The sequence below is a fragment of the Grampus griseus genome (assembly GCF_964374135.1).
Source record: "Grampus griseus genome assembly, chromosome: 13".
Lineage (NCBI taxonomy): Eukaryota > Metazoa > Chordata > Mammalia > Artiodactyla > Delphinidae > Grampus > Grampus griseus.
The window spans coordinates 3,173,684-3,185,793 of NC_139007.1; positions in this window are offsets into that span (position 1 = coordinate 3,173,684).

Sequence of the window (12,110 nt, forward strand, 5' to 3'; positions counted from 1 at the left end):
CCCTCACTGATATCTTGGTTATTTAGTAGTGTATTGTTTAGCCTCCATGTGTTTGTATTTTTTACAGTTTCTTTCCTGTAATTGTTAACTAATCTCATAGTGTTCTGGTCAGAAGAGATACTTGATATTATTTGTTTTCTTAAAGTTACCAAGGCTTGATTTGTGACCTAAGATATGATCTATCCTGGTGAATGTTCCATGAGCACTTCAGAAGACTGTGTATTCTCTTTTGAATGTTTTTGAATGGAATGTCCTATAAATATCAATTAACTCCATCTTGTTTAATGTGCCACTTAAAGCTTGTGTTTCCTTATTTATTTTCATTTTGAATAATCTATCCATTGGTTAAAATGGGGTGTTAAACTCCCCTACTATGATTGTGTTACTGTTGGCTTCCCCTGTTATGATTGTAGTATTTACCTTATGTATTGAGGTGCTCCGATGTTGGGTGCATAAATATTTACAATTGTTATATCTTCTTCTTGGATGATCCCTTAATCATTATATAGTGTCATTCTTTGTCTCTTATAATAGTCTTTATTTTAAAGTATATTTTGTCTGTATGAGAATTGCTACTCCAGCTTTCTTTTGATTTCCATTTCCATGGAATAAGTTTTTCCATCCCCTCACTTTCAGTCTGTATGTGTCCCTAGGTCTGAAGTGGTCTGTTGTAGACAGCATACATATGGGTCTTGTTTTTGTATCCATTCAGCCAGTCTATGTCTTTTGGTTGGGACATTTAATCCATTTACATTTAAGGCAATTATTGATATGTATGTTCCTATTATCATTTGCTTAATTGTTTTGGGTTTGTTATTGTGTGTCTTTTCCTTCTCTTGTGTTTTCTGCCTAGAGAAGTTGCTTTGGCAATTGTTGTAGAGCTGGTTTGGTGGTGCTGAATTCTCTTAGCTTTTTCTTGTCTGTAAAGTTTTTAATTTCTCTACCAAATCTCAATGAGATCCTTGCTGGTTAGAGTAATCTTGGTTGTAGCTTTTTCCCTTTCATCAGTTTATGTATGTCCTTCCTCTCCCTTCTGCCATGCAGAATTTCTTCTGAAAGATCAGCTGTGAAACTTATGGGGAGTCCCTTGTATGTTATTTGTTGCTTTTCCCTTACTGCTTTTAATATTTTCTCTTTGTATTTAATTTTTGATAGTTTGATGAATATGTGTCTTGACATGTTTCTCCTTGGATTTATCTTGGATGGGACTCTCTGTGCTTCCTGGACTTGATTGGACTATTTGCTTTCCCATAATAGGGATATTTTCAATCTTAATCATTTCCAATATTTTCTCAGTCCCTTTCTTCTTCTCGTCTTCTCCTGGGACCTCTATAATTCAAATGTTGGTGCATTTACTGTCCCAAAGGTCTCTGAGACTCTCCTCAATTCTTTTCATTCATTTTTCTTTACTCTGTTCTGTGGTAGTTTTTTCCACTTTTTTATCTTCCCAATCACTTATCCGTTCTTCTGCCTCAGTTATTCTGCTATTGATTCCTTCTAGAGAATTTTTAATTTCATTCATTGTGTTGTTCATCATTGTTTGTTTACTTTTTATTTCTTTCAGGTCCATGTTAAACATTTCTTGTATTTTCTCCATTCTATTTCCAAGATTTTGGATCATATTTATGATCATTACTCTGAATTATTTTTCAGGTAGACTGCCTATTTCTTCTTCATTTGTTTCATCTAGTGGGTTTTTATCTTGCTCCTTCATATGATGTGTATTACTCTGTCTTCTCATTTTGCTTTACATCCTGTGTTTGAGGTCTCCTTTATGCAGGTTGCCAGTTTGTAGTTCCCATCATTTTTGGTGTTTGCCCCCAGTTGGTAAGGTTGGATCAGTGGCTTGTCTAGGCTTCCTGTTGGAGGGGACTAGTGCTTGTGTTCTGGTGGATGAGGCTTGTCTTTCTGGTGGGCAAGACCACATCTTGTCGTGTGTTTTGGAGTGTTTGTGAATGTATGATTTTAAGCAGATTCTCTGCTTATGGGTGAGCTTGTTTTCCTTTCTTGCTTATCATTTGGCAGGGGGTGTCCAGCACTGGAGCTTGCTGGTCATTGTGTGGAGCTGGGTCTTAGCCTTGAGATGGAGATCTCTAGGAGAGCTCTTGCTGATTGATATTATGAGGGGCTCGGAGGTCTCTGGTGGACCAAGGTCCTGAACTCGGCTCTCCAACCTCAGAGGCTCAGGCCTCACACCCAGCCAGAGCACAAAAGCTCTGTCAGCAACACTGCTCAGAATAAAAGGGAGAAAAGAGAAAAGAAAAAGAAAGAAGGAGAAATATAAAATAAAGTTATTAAAAATATAGTTTTAAAATAAAAAAGTAATTATAAAAAAAAGGAGAGAGCAACCCCACCAATAAACAAATCCACCAATAATAACAAGCACTAAAAACTATACTAAAAATAATGGACAGATGGAACCTTAGGACAAATGGTAAAAGCCAACCTATACAGACAAAATCACACAAAGATGCATATACAATTACAAAAAGAGAAGAAAAAAAAAATATATATATATATATATTAAAAAGGAAGAGAGCAACCAAATCAATAAACTAATCTATCAATGATAATAAGGTCTAAATACTAAACCAAGATATACATAAATCTAGAAACAAATTAGGCACAGAAAGCAGACCACAAGTCTACAGTTGCTCCTAAAGTCCACCATCTCAGTTTTGGGATGATTTGTTGTCTCTTCAGGTATTCCACAGATGCAGGGTACATCAAGTTGATTGTGGAGATTTGGTCTGCTACTCCTGAGGCTGCTGGGAGAGATTTCCTTTTCTCTTCTTTGTTCGCACAGCTCCTGGGTCTCAGCTTTGGGTTTGACCCTGCCTCTGCTTGTAGGTCACCCTCTGGCATCCATTCTTCACCCAGTTAGGAGGGGGTTAAAGGAGTGGCTGATTAGGTGACTCTGGCTCATTCAGGTCTGGAGGAGGGAGGGGTACAGAATGCGGGGCGAGCCTGCAGTGGCAGAAGCCAGCGTAACGTTGCCACATCCTGAGGCACACTGTGTGTTCTCTTGGGGAAGTTGTCCCTGGATCACGGGATCCTGGCATTGGCAGACTGCACAGGCTTCTGGGAGGGGAGTTGTGGATGGTGACCCGTGCTTTCACACAGGCTTCTTGGTGGCTGCAGCAGCAGCCTTAGCGTTTCATTCTTGTCTCTGGTATCCACGCTGATATCTGCAGCTTGTGCCCGTCTCTGGAGCTCGTTTAGGTGGTGCTCTGAATCCCCTCTCCTTATGCACCCCAAAACAATGATTTCTTGCCTCTTAGACAGTTCCTGACTTTTTCATGGACTCCCTCCTGGTTACCTGTGGTGCACTAACCCTCTTCAGGCTGTGTTCATGCCGCCAACCCCAGTCTTCTCCCTGGGATTTGACCTACAAATCCCGAGCCTCAGCTCCCAACCTCAACCCTCGGGCTGGTGAGTGCTGGTTGGCACTGATCCTCTGTGCGGCAAACTCTCCACTCTGCCCTCTGCACCCCTGTTGCTGCACTCTCTTCCATGGCTCTGAAGCTTCCCCCACACCACACCCCATCTCCACCAGTGAAGGGGATCCTAGTGTGTGGAAACTTTTCCTCCTTCACAGCTCCCTCCCAGAAGTGCAGGTCCCATCCCTATTCTTTTGTCTCTGTTTTTTTCTTTTTTCTTTAGCCCTACCCAGGTACGTGGGAAGTTTCTGGCCTTTTGGGAAGTCTGAGGTCTTCTGCCAGCGTTCAGTAAGTGTTCTGTAGGAGTTGTTCCACATGTAGGTGTATTTCTGATGTATTTGTGGGGAAAAAGGTGATCTCCATGTCTTACTCCTCCACCATCTTGAAGGTCCTGCCTAGATAATTTTTAATTTCAGTTTTCATGGCTTCTACTTCACCGTAGATGATTCATAAAAATTTAAATAAAGCAGCTCTACATATATACACACAAATTTAAAAATGCCAGAGTTATTTTTTTTCTTGTTCACATAATTCTACTCTTAATTTTATCTGTATTTTGGATACATATAATTAAGAAATAATATTCCTAGGATAGGAAGTTGCCTTGCCTTCTTTTAATAAGCAGAACCTCAGCTCTCTAGTTAGGAGAGGAAATCCTTCCCCAAGGAAATATTCCCTCTTGTACATTGATATTTTTAGCAGTTTCTGAAACCCATGATTATACCAGTTAGATAAAGCAGCGGCTAGAATTTTTAAAAGGGTTAGTGTCCTTTAAGGTGGAATATGCAAGATAGTAAATGTCTTTTATTTAGTGTAGCAATGCTTTATTATAACAAGAATTGCAGCTGAGAGGGTTGCTGAGTGTGAATGAGTGGGGTAACAAAAGTGAACCAGTTTCTGAGAGAAGACACCACATTATATTACTCAGAGTTGGAGGATTTCAATATAAAATCCATTAATGCAAAAAACAAAGGTGGTGTCTGCATTTTGAAGTTGTGTCATGTGTCACTAAATAAAAATACAAATTTGTACATAAATTGTAATATGAGTTCAAGGCAAAGTGAGTGTAATAAAGTCTGTACTGTCTCATTTAGTAGTTTGCACCTTGCAAACTCCTAAGGAATTATTCATCTGCCTGTATGTGCATTTTTGGCATGTCATATGTATATATTCATAAAAAGTAAATCTTTGAATCCCCAAAAATCTTAAAATTTGTGTGGTCAGGTAATTTAAGACATGTTATTTGAAACAGCGGTTAAGTAGTAACACATATTTGTAAAGTAGAAATTTAAGACAGAATGAAAGAATGGACTCTAAGTATTGGAATTAACTTCAATTTAAAAATACATATTTTCCTTTTTCTATGTTTTATAAACTATCTACAATAAACATATTTTGCTTTATATTATCAAAAAGATAATGCTGGGCTTCCCTGGTGGTGCAATGGTTGAGAGTCCACCTGCTGATGCAGGGGACATAGGTTCGTGCCCCAGTCCGGGAAGATCCCACATGCCATGGAGCAGCTGGGCCCGTGAGCCATGGCTGCTGAGCCTGCGCGTCCGGAGCCTGTGCTCCACAACAGGAGAGGTCACAACAGTGAGAGGCCCGCGTACCACAAAAAAAATAAATAAATAAAGATAATGCTTATTAAAAATAATAAAGACATATATGGATCAAATTGCAAAATTATTAGCCCTAAATCAAAAATTCATTTTGGAGCAAGGAGAGGCAGGAGAAAATGATATTAAGTATGTCATCCTCATTAGTTCTTTATATTTAAGTTCAGGGGTGCTATGGATAGAGATTCCTCATATGATATGGATAGCTTCACTCTCAGTTCTGATCGTTCAAGGTTTTCTAAAACTAGCTTAAATAATCTCAAATATGTGGCAATAATTTTAGGAAAGCAGGGAATATTGTCTAATAAAATATATATTAACTGAAACCCACATTTAAGTGACATTTTGACATTAAGTGACAAAAAAAAGCATTTTTTTAAAAAGGAAAAGATGGTTGGTAATTACTTTTCTCCCCAGCTATATTGAGATATAACTGACACATAATATTGTGTAAGTTTAAGGTGTACTACATGTCCACATTGATTTTATACAATTATATATTTAAAATGATTAATACCATAATGTTAACACTTGATACCTGAATCACACCCTATAATTACCATGTCCTTTTTTGTGGTAAGAAAATTTACAATGTACTCTCTTAGTGATTTTCAAGAATATAATACAGTATTATTAAATAGATCATTGTGCTGTACATTAGATCCCCAGAACTTATTAATCTTATAATTGGAAGTTTGTACTCTTTAACTAACTTCTCCCCATTTCCCACATCTCCCAGCCCCTAGTAACCACACTTTACATCCCTGTTTCTTTGCGTTCAGCTTTATTTATTTATTTTTTTTAGATTTCACATATAAGTGATGGCATACAGCCTTCGACTTTGTCTGACTTAACTCACTTAACACAATGCCCTCAAGGTCTATCCATGTTGTTACAAATAGCAGGCTTTCCTTCTTTCTCATGGCTGAATAATATTCCACTGTGTGTGTTTGCATGTGTGTGTGTACCTCACCTCTATCCAATCATTGATTTACACTTAGGTTGTTTCCATATCTTGGCTATTGTGAATAATGCTGAAATAAAAATGAGAATGCAGGGCTTCCCTGGTGGTGCAGTGGTTGAGAGTCCGCCTGCCGATGCAGGGGACGCGTGTTCGTGCCCCAGTCCGGGAGGATCCCACGTGCCGCGGAGCGGCGGGGCCCGTGAGCCATGGCCGCTGAACCTGCGCGTCTGGAGCCTGTGCTCCGCAGTGGAAGAGGCCACAACAGTGAGAGGCCCACGTACCACAAAAAAAAAAAAAAAAAAAAAAAAAAAAAAAAATGAGAATGCAGATATCTCTTCGATATCCAATTTTTATTTTCTTTGCATATATACCCAGAAGTGGGATTGCTATAGTAGTTCTATTTTTAAAGTTTTGAGAAGCCTCCACACTGTTCTCCATAGTGGCTGCACCAACTCACATCCCCAGCAACAGTGCACAAAGTTTCCTTTGTCTCCACACCCTCTCCAACGCTTATTTTCTATCTTTTTGATGATAACCATTTTAACAGGTGTGAATAGCTCATTTTGGTTTTGCATAGTATTTCCCTGATGATTACTGATATTGAGCACCTTTTCATGCACCTATTGGCCAATTTGACGTCTTCTTTAGAAAAAAATGTCTATGTGGTTCCTCTGCCCATTTTTTAATCAGGTTTTGGATTTTTTTACCATTGAGTTGTTGTATGAGCTCTTTGTATTTTGGGGGATATTAATTCCTTTTCAGATATATGGCTTGCATTTTTTTTTTTTCTTATTCCATAGGCTGCCTTTTCACTTTGTTGGTGGTTTCCTTTCCTGCTCAGAAGAATTTTTTTAGGTGACAAGCATTGTTTTTAAAGAAAAGTGTATACATAGTATACACCTTAAAGTGTATACTACATATATGTATATATATTATATATATGTATTTTTATTTTTTTAATTTTAAAATATACCTAGCTTATCATAGTTTATCCTTAGACTATAATTTATATTTATTTTATAAACGTTGATAAATTGTGAAGATATTACAGAGTGTCTATATAAGCTGAAGCCAGTTTCCCCTATTATTGGTACCTTAGATTAAGTTGATTCATTTGTTACATTTAATGAACCACTCACTACTGATGTTAACGTCTCTAGTAGCAGCAGCAGCAGCAGGAGTACTAATTAAATCCACCATTTATCAAGATATTCTTAGCTTCCATCCACTACCCTTTTGCTGTTCCAGGATCCTAGCCAGGATACCTCATTACATTTAGTTATAATGTCTCCCTAGACTCCTCTTCTCTGTGACAATTTCTCAGACTTTCCATACTTTTTATTAATTTGACTGCTTGAGAAGTATTGGTCAGGTATTTTATTGAAAATTCTTCAATAATCATTTCAACTTCTTTTACACAAGATATTTTTCTCTTCTACACCATTTGTTTGTTTGTTTATATCAGTATTAATTCATGGATATTCATTTAACATATTGAGTTATAAACAAATAATGCTGTATTTAGTTGCTAAAATTGTTGTAGCCTTGGACATTGGGACTCTTTCTGTTTACTCCTGTGTCACTTTGACATACCCTCACCATGCGGGTTGCTATTTTTAGTTGAGCACATTTTACTTTCTGGAACCACAAGATGACCTAGGCTAATTTGTATATTGCCTGCCCCAGTCCTAGAATCAGCCATTTCTCCAAGGACCTCCGGTTCCTTTAATGGGAGAATCTTAACAGAAGCCTATATTAGGCTCTAGGTGTGCTCATTATTACTGGGATAGTAATTAGATCCAGACCCTCTCAGTGGAGGGAAAAAGAGAATATGTGTGTACTTCCCTGGGTATATTTGCATGTCTGTAAATATTTCTGTGTGTAATCCCTTGTACCTACATTACGCTAAACTTGAGTTGATACTAATATCTCCAAATCTAAGTCCATAGAAAATGGATTAACATACACTCCTCCCCTGGGTTATTTGTAACATTCAACTCAACAATAAGAAACCTGGCTCCCACCATAAATAATTGCTCACTTTCAATATACATGCATTGTGCTTTCAGACTTTTTAACCCATATCTTTGCTTTTGATAAAGAAAAGAGCTTTATCAACTAGAGTACAGCACTCCATACAATTTCCTTTAGTGGTATTTTTTTTTTCTTTAATCCTCTAGATTCCACTCACTTCCAAAGTAACTAGGTCAGCAACTTTTTTCCCTAATCACCTTCCATGGAGTCATTTCATACGTTTCTAATACAGTTAGACTGTGTTAATTACAATTACAGTTAAGTAATATATTCTACATTCTATCCTGGGAATCCTGGACCACCTAAATGACTTTCTAAGATTTGTTGCATTAAGTTCCTTCTTTGTGCTGTAAAGCTCTGTGCATTTAGATGAATGAATAGTGCTATGCACCCTTCTTTATAGTATCATACAGAATAGTTTCACAGACTTACAAAGTTCACATTTATTTCACCTACTTAAACTTCCTCTCTCCAACCCTGGACCCCTCAAAACCACAGATTATATTTACTCTCTGTATAGGTTTGAATTTTCAGAGTGCTATATATGGAAAGGTTACAGTATGTAATATTTTCAGATCAGTTTCTATCACTTAGGAATATGCAATTAAAATGTATCCTTGTCTTTTCATGGTGTGATAGCTTATTTTATCACTGAATAGTATCCCTTGTTTTAATGAATCACACTCTTTATTCATTCACCAACTGAAGGACGTATTGATTTTTCTAGACTTTGGCAATTTCAATCAGTTGTAAAATTACCAGTGTGTGGAATTACTGGAGTATTTTTATAATTTTGTATGAAATTGCTAAACTGCCTTCCAAAGTACTTGTACCATTTTACTTTCTCACCAGCAATTAGTGATCCAGTTTCTCTGTGTGCCTGATAATGTGGTAGGTTACACTGATTTAGTTTTGAGTATTGGATCAGACTTTGAGACCTCTAATAAATGCCACTTTTCATGGACTATAATTCTTTTTATACATTTTATTTGATTTGTTAATATTTTGTTGAGGATTTCTCTTGTTTTCTTTTGGAATTTTCTTTTATTTATTTTTTTATACAGCAGGTTCTTATTAGTTGTCCATTTTATACACATCAGTGTATACATATCAATCCCAATCACACAATTCAGCACACCACCATCCCCACCCCATCGCGGCTTTCCCCCCTTGGTGTCCATACATTTGTTCTCTACATTTGTGTCTCAATTTCTGCCATGAAAACCGGTTCATCTGTATCATTTTTCTAGGTTCCACATATATGTGTTAATATATAATATTTGTTTTTCTCTTTCTGACTTACTTCAGCCTGTGTGACAATCTCTAGATCCATACACGTCTCAACAAATGACCCAATTTCATTCTTTTTATGGCTGAGTAATATTCCATTGTATATATGTACCATATTTTCTTTATCCATTTGTCTGTCAATGGACATTTAGGTTGCTTCCATGAGCTGGCTATTGTAAATAGAGCTGCAATGAACATTTTGGTACATGACTCTTTCTGAATTATGGTTTTCTCAGGGTATATGTCCAGTAGTGGGATTGCTGGGTCCTGTGGTAGTTTTATTTTTAGTTTCTTAAGGAAACTCCATACTGTTCTCCATAGTGGCTGTATCAATTTACATTCCCACCAACAGTGCAAGAGGGTTCCCTTTTCTCCACACCCTCTCCAGCATTTATTGTTTGTGGATTTTTGGATGATGGCCATTCTGACCAGTGTGAGATGATATCTCATTGTAGTTTTGATTTGCATTTCTTTAATAATTAGTGATGTTGAGAATATTTTCATGTGCTTCTTGGCCATCTGTATGTCTTATTTGGAGAAACGTCTATTTAGGTCTTCTGCCCATTTTTGGATTGGGTTATTTGTTTTTTTAATATTGAGCTGCATGGGCTATTTATATACTTTGGAGATTAATCCTTTGGCCATTGATTCATTTGTAAATATTTTCTCCTATTCTGAAGGCTGTCTTTTCATCTTATTTATGGTTTCCTTTGCTGTACAAAAGCTTTGAAGTTTCATTAGGTCCCATTTGTTTATTTTTGTTTCTATTTCCATTACTCTAGGAGGTAGATCAAAACAGATCTTACTCTGATTTATGTCAAAGAGTGCTCTTCCTATGTTTTCCTCTAAGAGTTTCATAGTGTCCAGTCTTACATTTAAGTCTCTAATCCATTTTGAGATTATTTTTTGTGTATCGTGTGACAGAGTGTTCTAATTTCATTCTTTTACATGTAGCTGTCCAGTTTTCCCAGCACCATTTATTGAAGAGACTGTCTTTTCTCCATTGTATATTCTTGCTTCCTTTGTCATAGGTTAGTTGACCATAAGTGTGTGGGATTATCTCTGGGCTTTCTATCTTGTTCCATTGATCTATGTTTCTGTTTTTGTGCTAGTACCATATTGTCTTGATTACTGTAGCTTTGTAGTAGATAGAGTCTGAAGTCAGGGAGTCTGATTCCTCCAGCTCCATTTTTTTTCCCCTCGAGGCTGCTTTGGCTATTCGGGGTCTTTTTTGTCTCCATACAAATTTTAAGATATTTTGTTTTAGTTCTGAAAAAAATGTCATTGGTAACTTGATAGGGATTGCATTGAATCTGTAGATTGCTTTGGGTAGTATAGTCATTTTCACAATATTGATTCTTCCAATCCAAGAACATTGTATATCTCTCCATCTGTTGGTATCATCTTTAATTTCTTTCATCAGTGTCTTATACCTGCACACAGGTATTTTGTCTTCTTAGGTAGTTTAATTCCTAGGTATTTTATTCTTTTTGTTGCAATGGTAAATGGGAGTGTTTCCTTAATTTCTCTTTCAGATTGTTAATCATTAGTGTATAGAAATGCAAGAGATTTCTGTGCATTAATTTTGTATCCTGCAACTTTACCAAATTCATTGATTAACTCTAGTAGTTTTCTAGTGGCATCTTTAGGATTCTCTATGTATAGTATCATGTCATCTGCAAACTGTGACAGTTTTACTTCTTCTTTTCCAATTTGTATTCCTTTTATTTCTTTTTCTTCTCTGATTGTCATGGCTAGGACTTCCAAATGTATGTTGAATAATTGTGGTGAGAGTAGACATCCTTGTCTTTTTCCGCATCTTAGAGGAAATGCTTTCAGTTTTTCACCATTGAGAATGATGTTTGCTGTGGGTTTGTTGTATATGGCCTTTATTATGTTGAGGTAGGTTCCCTCTATGCTCACTTTCTGGAGAGTTTTTATCATAAATTGGTGTTGAATTTTGTCAAAAGCTTTTTTTGCATCTATTGAGATGATCATATGGTTTTTATTCTTCAATTTGTTAATATGGTGTATCACATTGATTGATTTGCATATATTGAAGAATCCTTGCATCCCTGGAATAAATCCCACTTGATCATGATGTATGATAGTTTTAATGTGTTGTTGGATTCTGTTTGCTAGCATTTTGTTGAGGATTTTTGCCTCTATATTCATCAGTGATATTGGTCTGTAATTTTCTTTTTTTGTATTATCTTTGTCTGGCTTTGGTATCAGGGTGATTGTGGCTGCATAGAATGAGTTTGGTAGTGTTCTTTCCTCTGCAATTTTTTGGAGGAGTTTGAGAAAGATGAGTGTTAGCTCTTCTCTAAATTTTTGATAGAATTCACCTGTGAAGCCATCTGGTCCGGACTTTTGTTTGTTGGAAGATTTTTAATCACAGTTTCAATTTCAGTGCTTATGATTGGTCTGTTTATATTTTCTATTTCTTCCTGGTTCAGACTTGGAAGGTTATACCTTTCTAAGGATTTGTCCATTTCTTCCAAATTGTCCATTTTATTGGCATAGGGTTGCTTGTAGTACTCTCTTAGGATGCTTTTTGTTTCTCCAATGTCTGCTGTAACTTCTCCTTTTTCATTTCTAATTTTATTGATGTTAAGTCCTCTCCCTCTTTTCCTTGATGAGTCTGGATAAAGGTTTATCAATTTTGTTTATCTTCTCAAAGAACCAGGTTTTATGTTTATTGGTCTTTGCTATTGTTTTCTTTGTTTCTATTTCATTTATTTCTGCTCTGATCTTTATGAT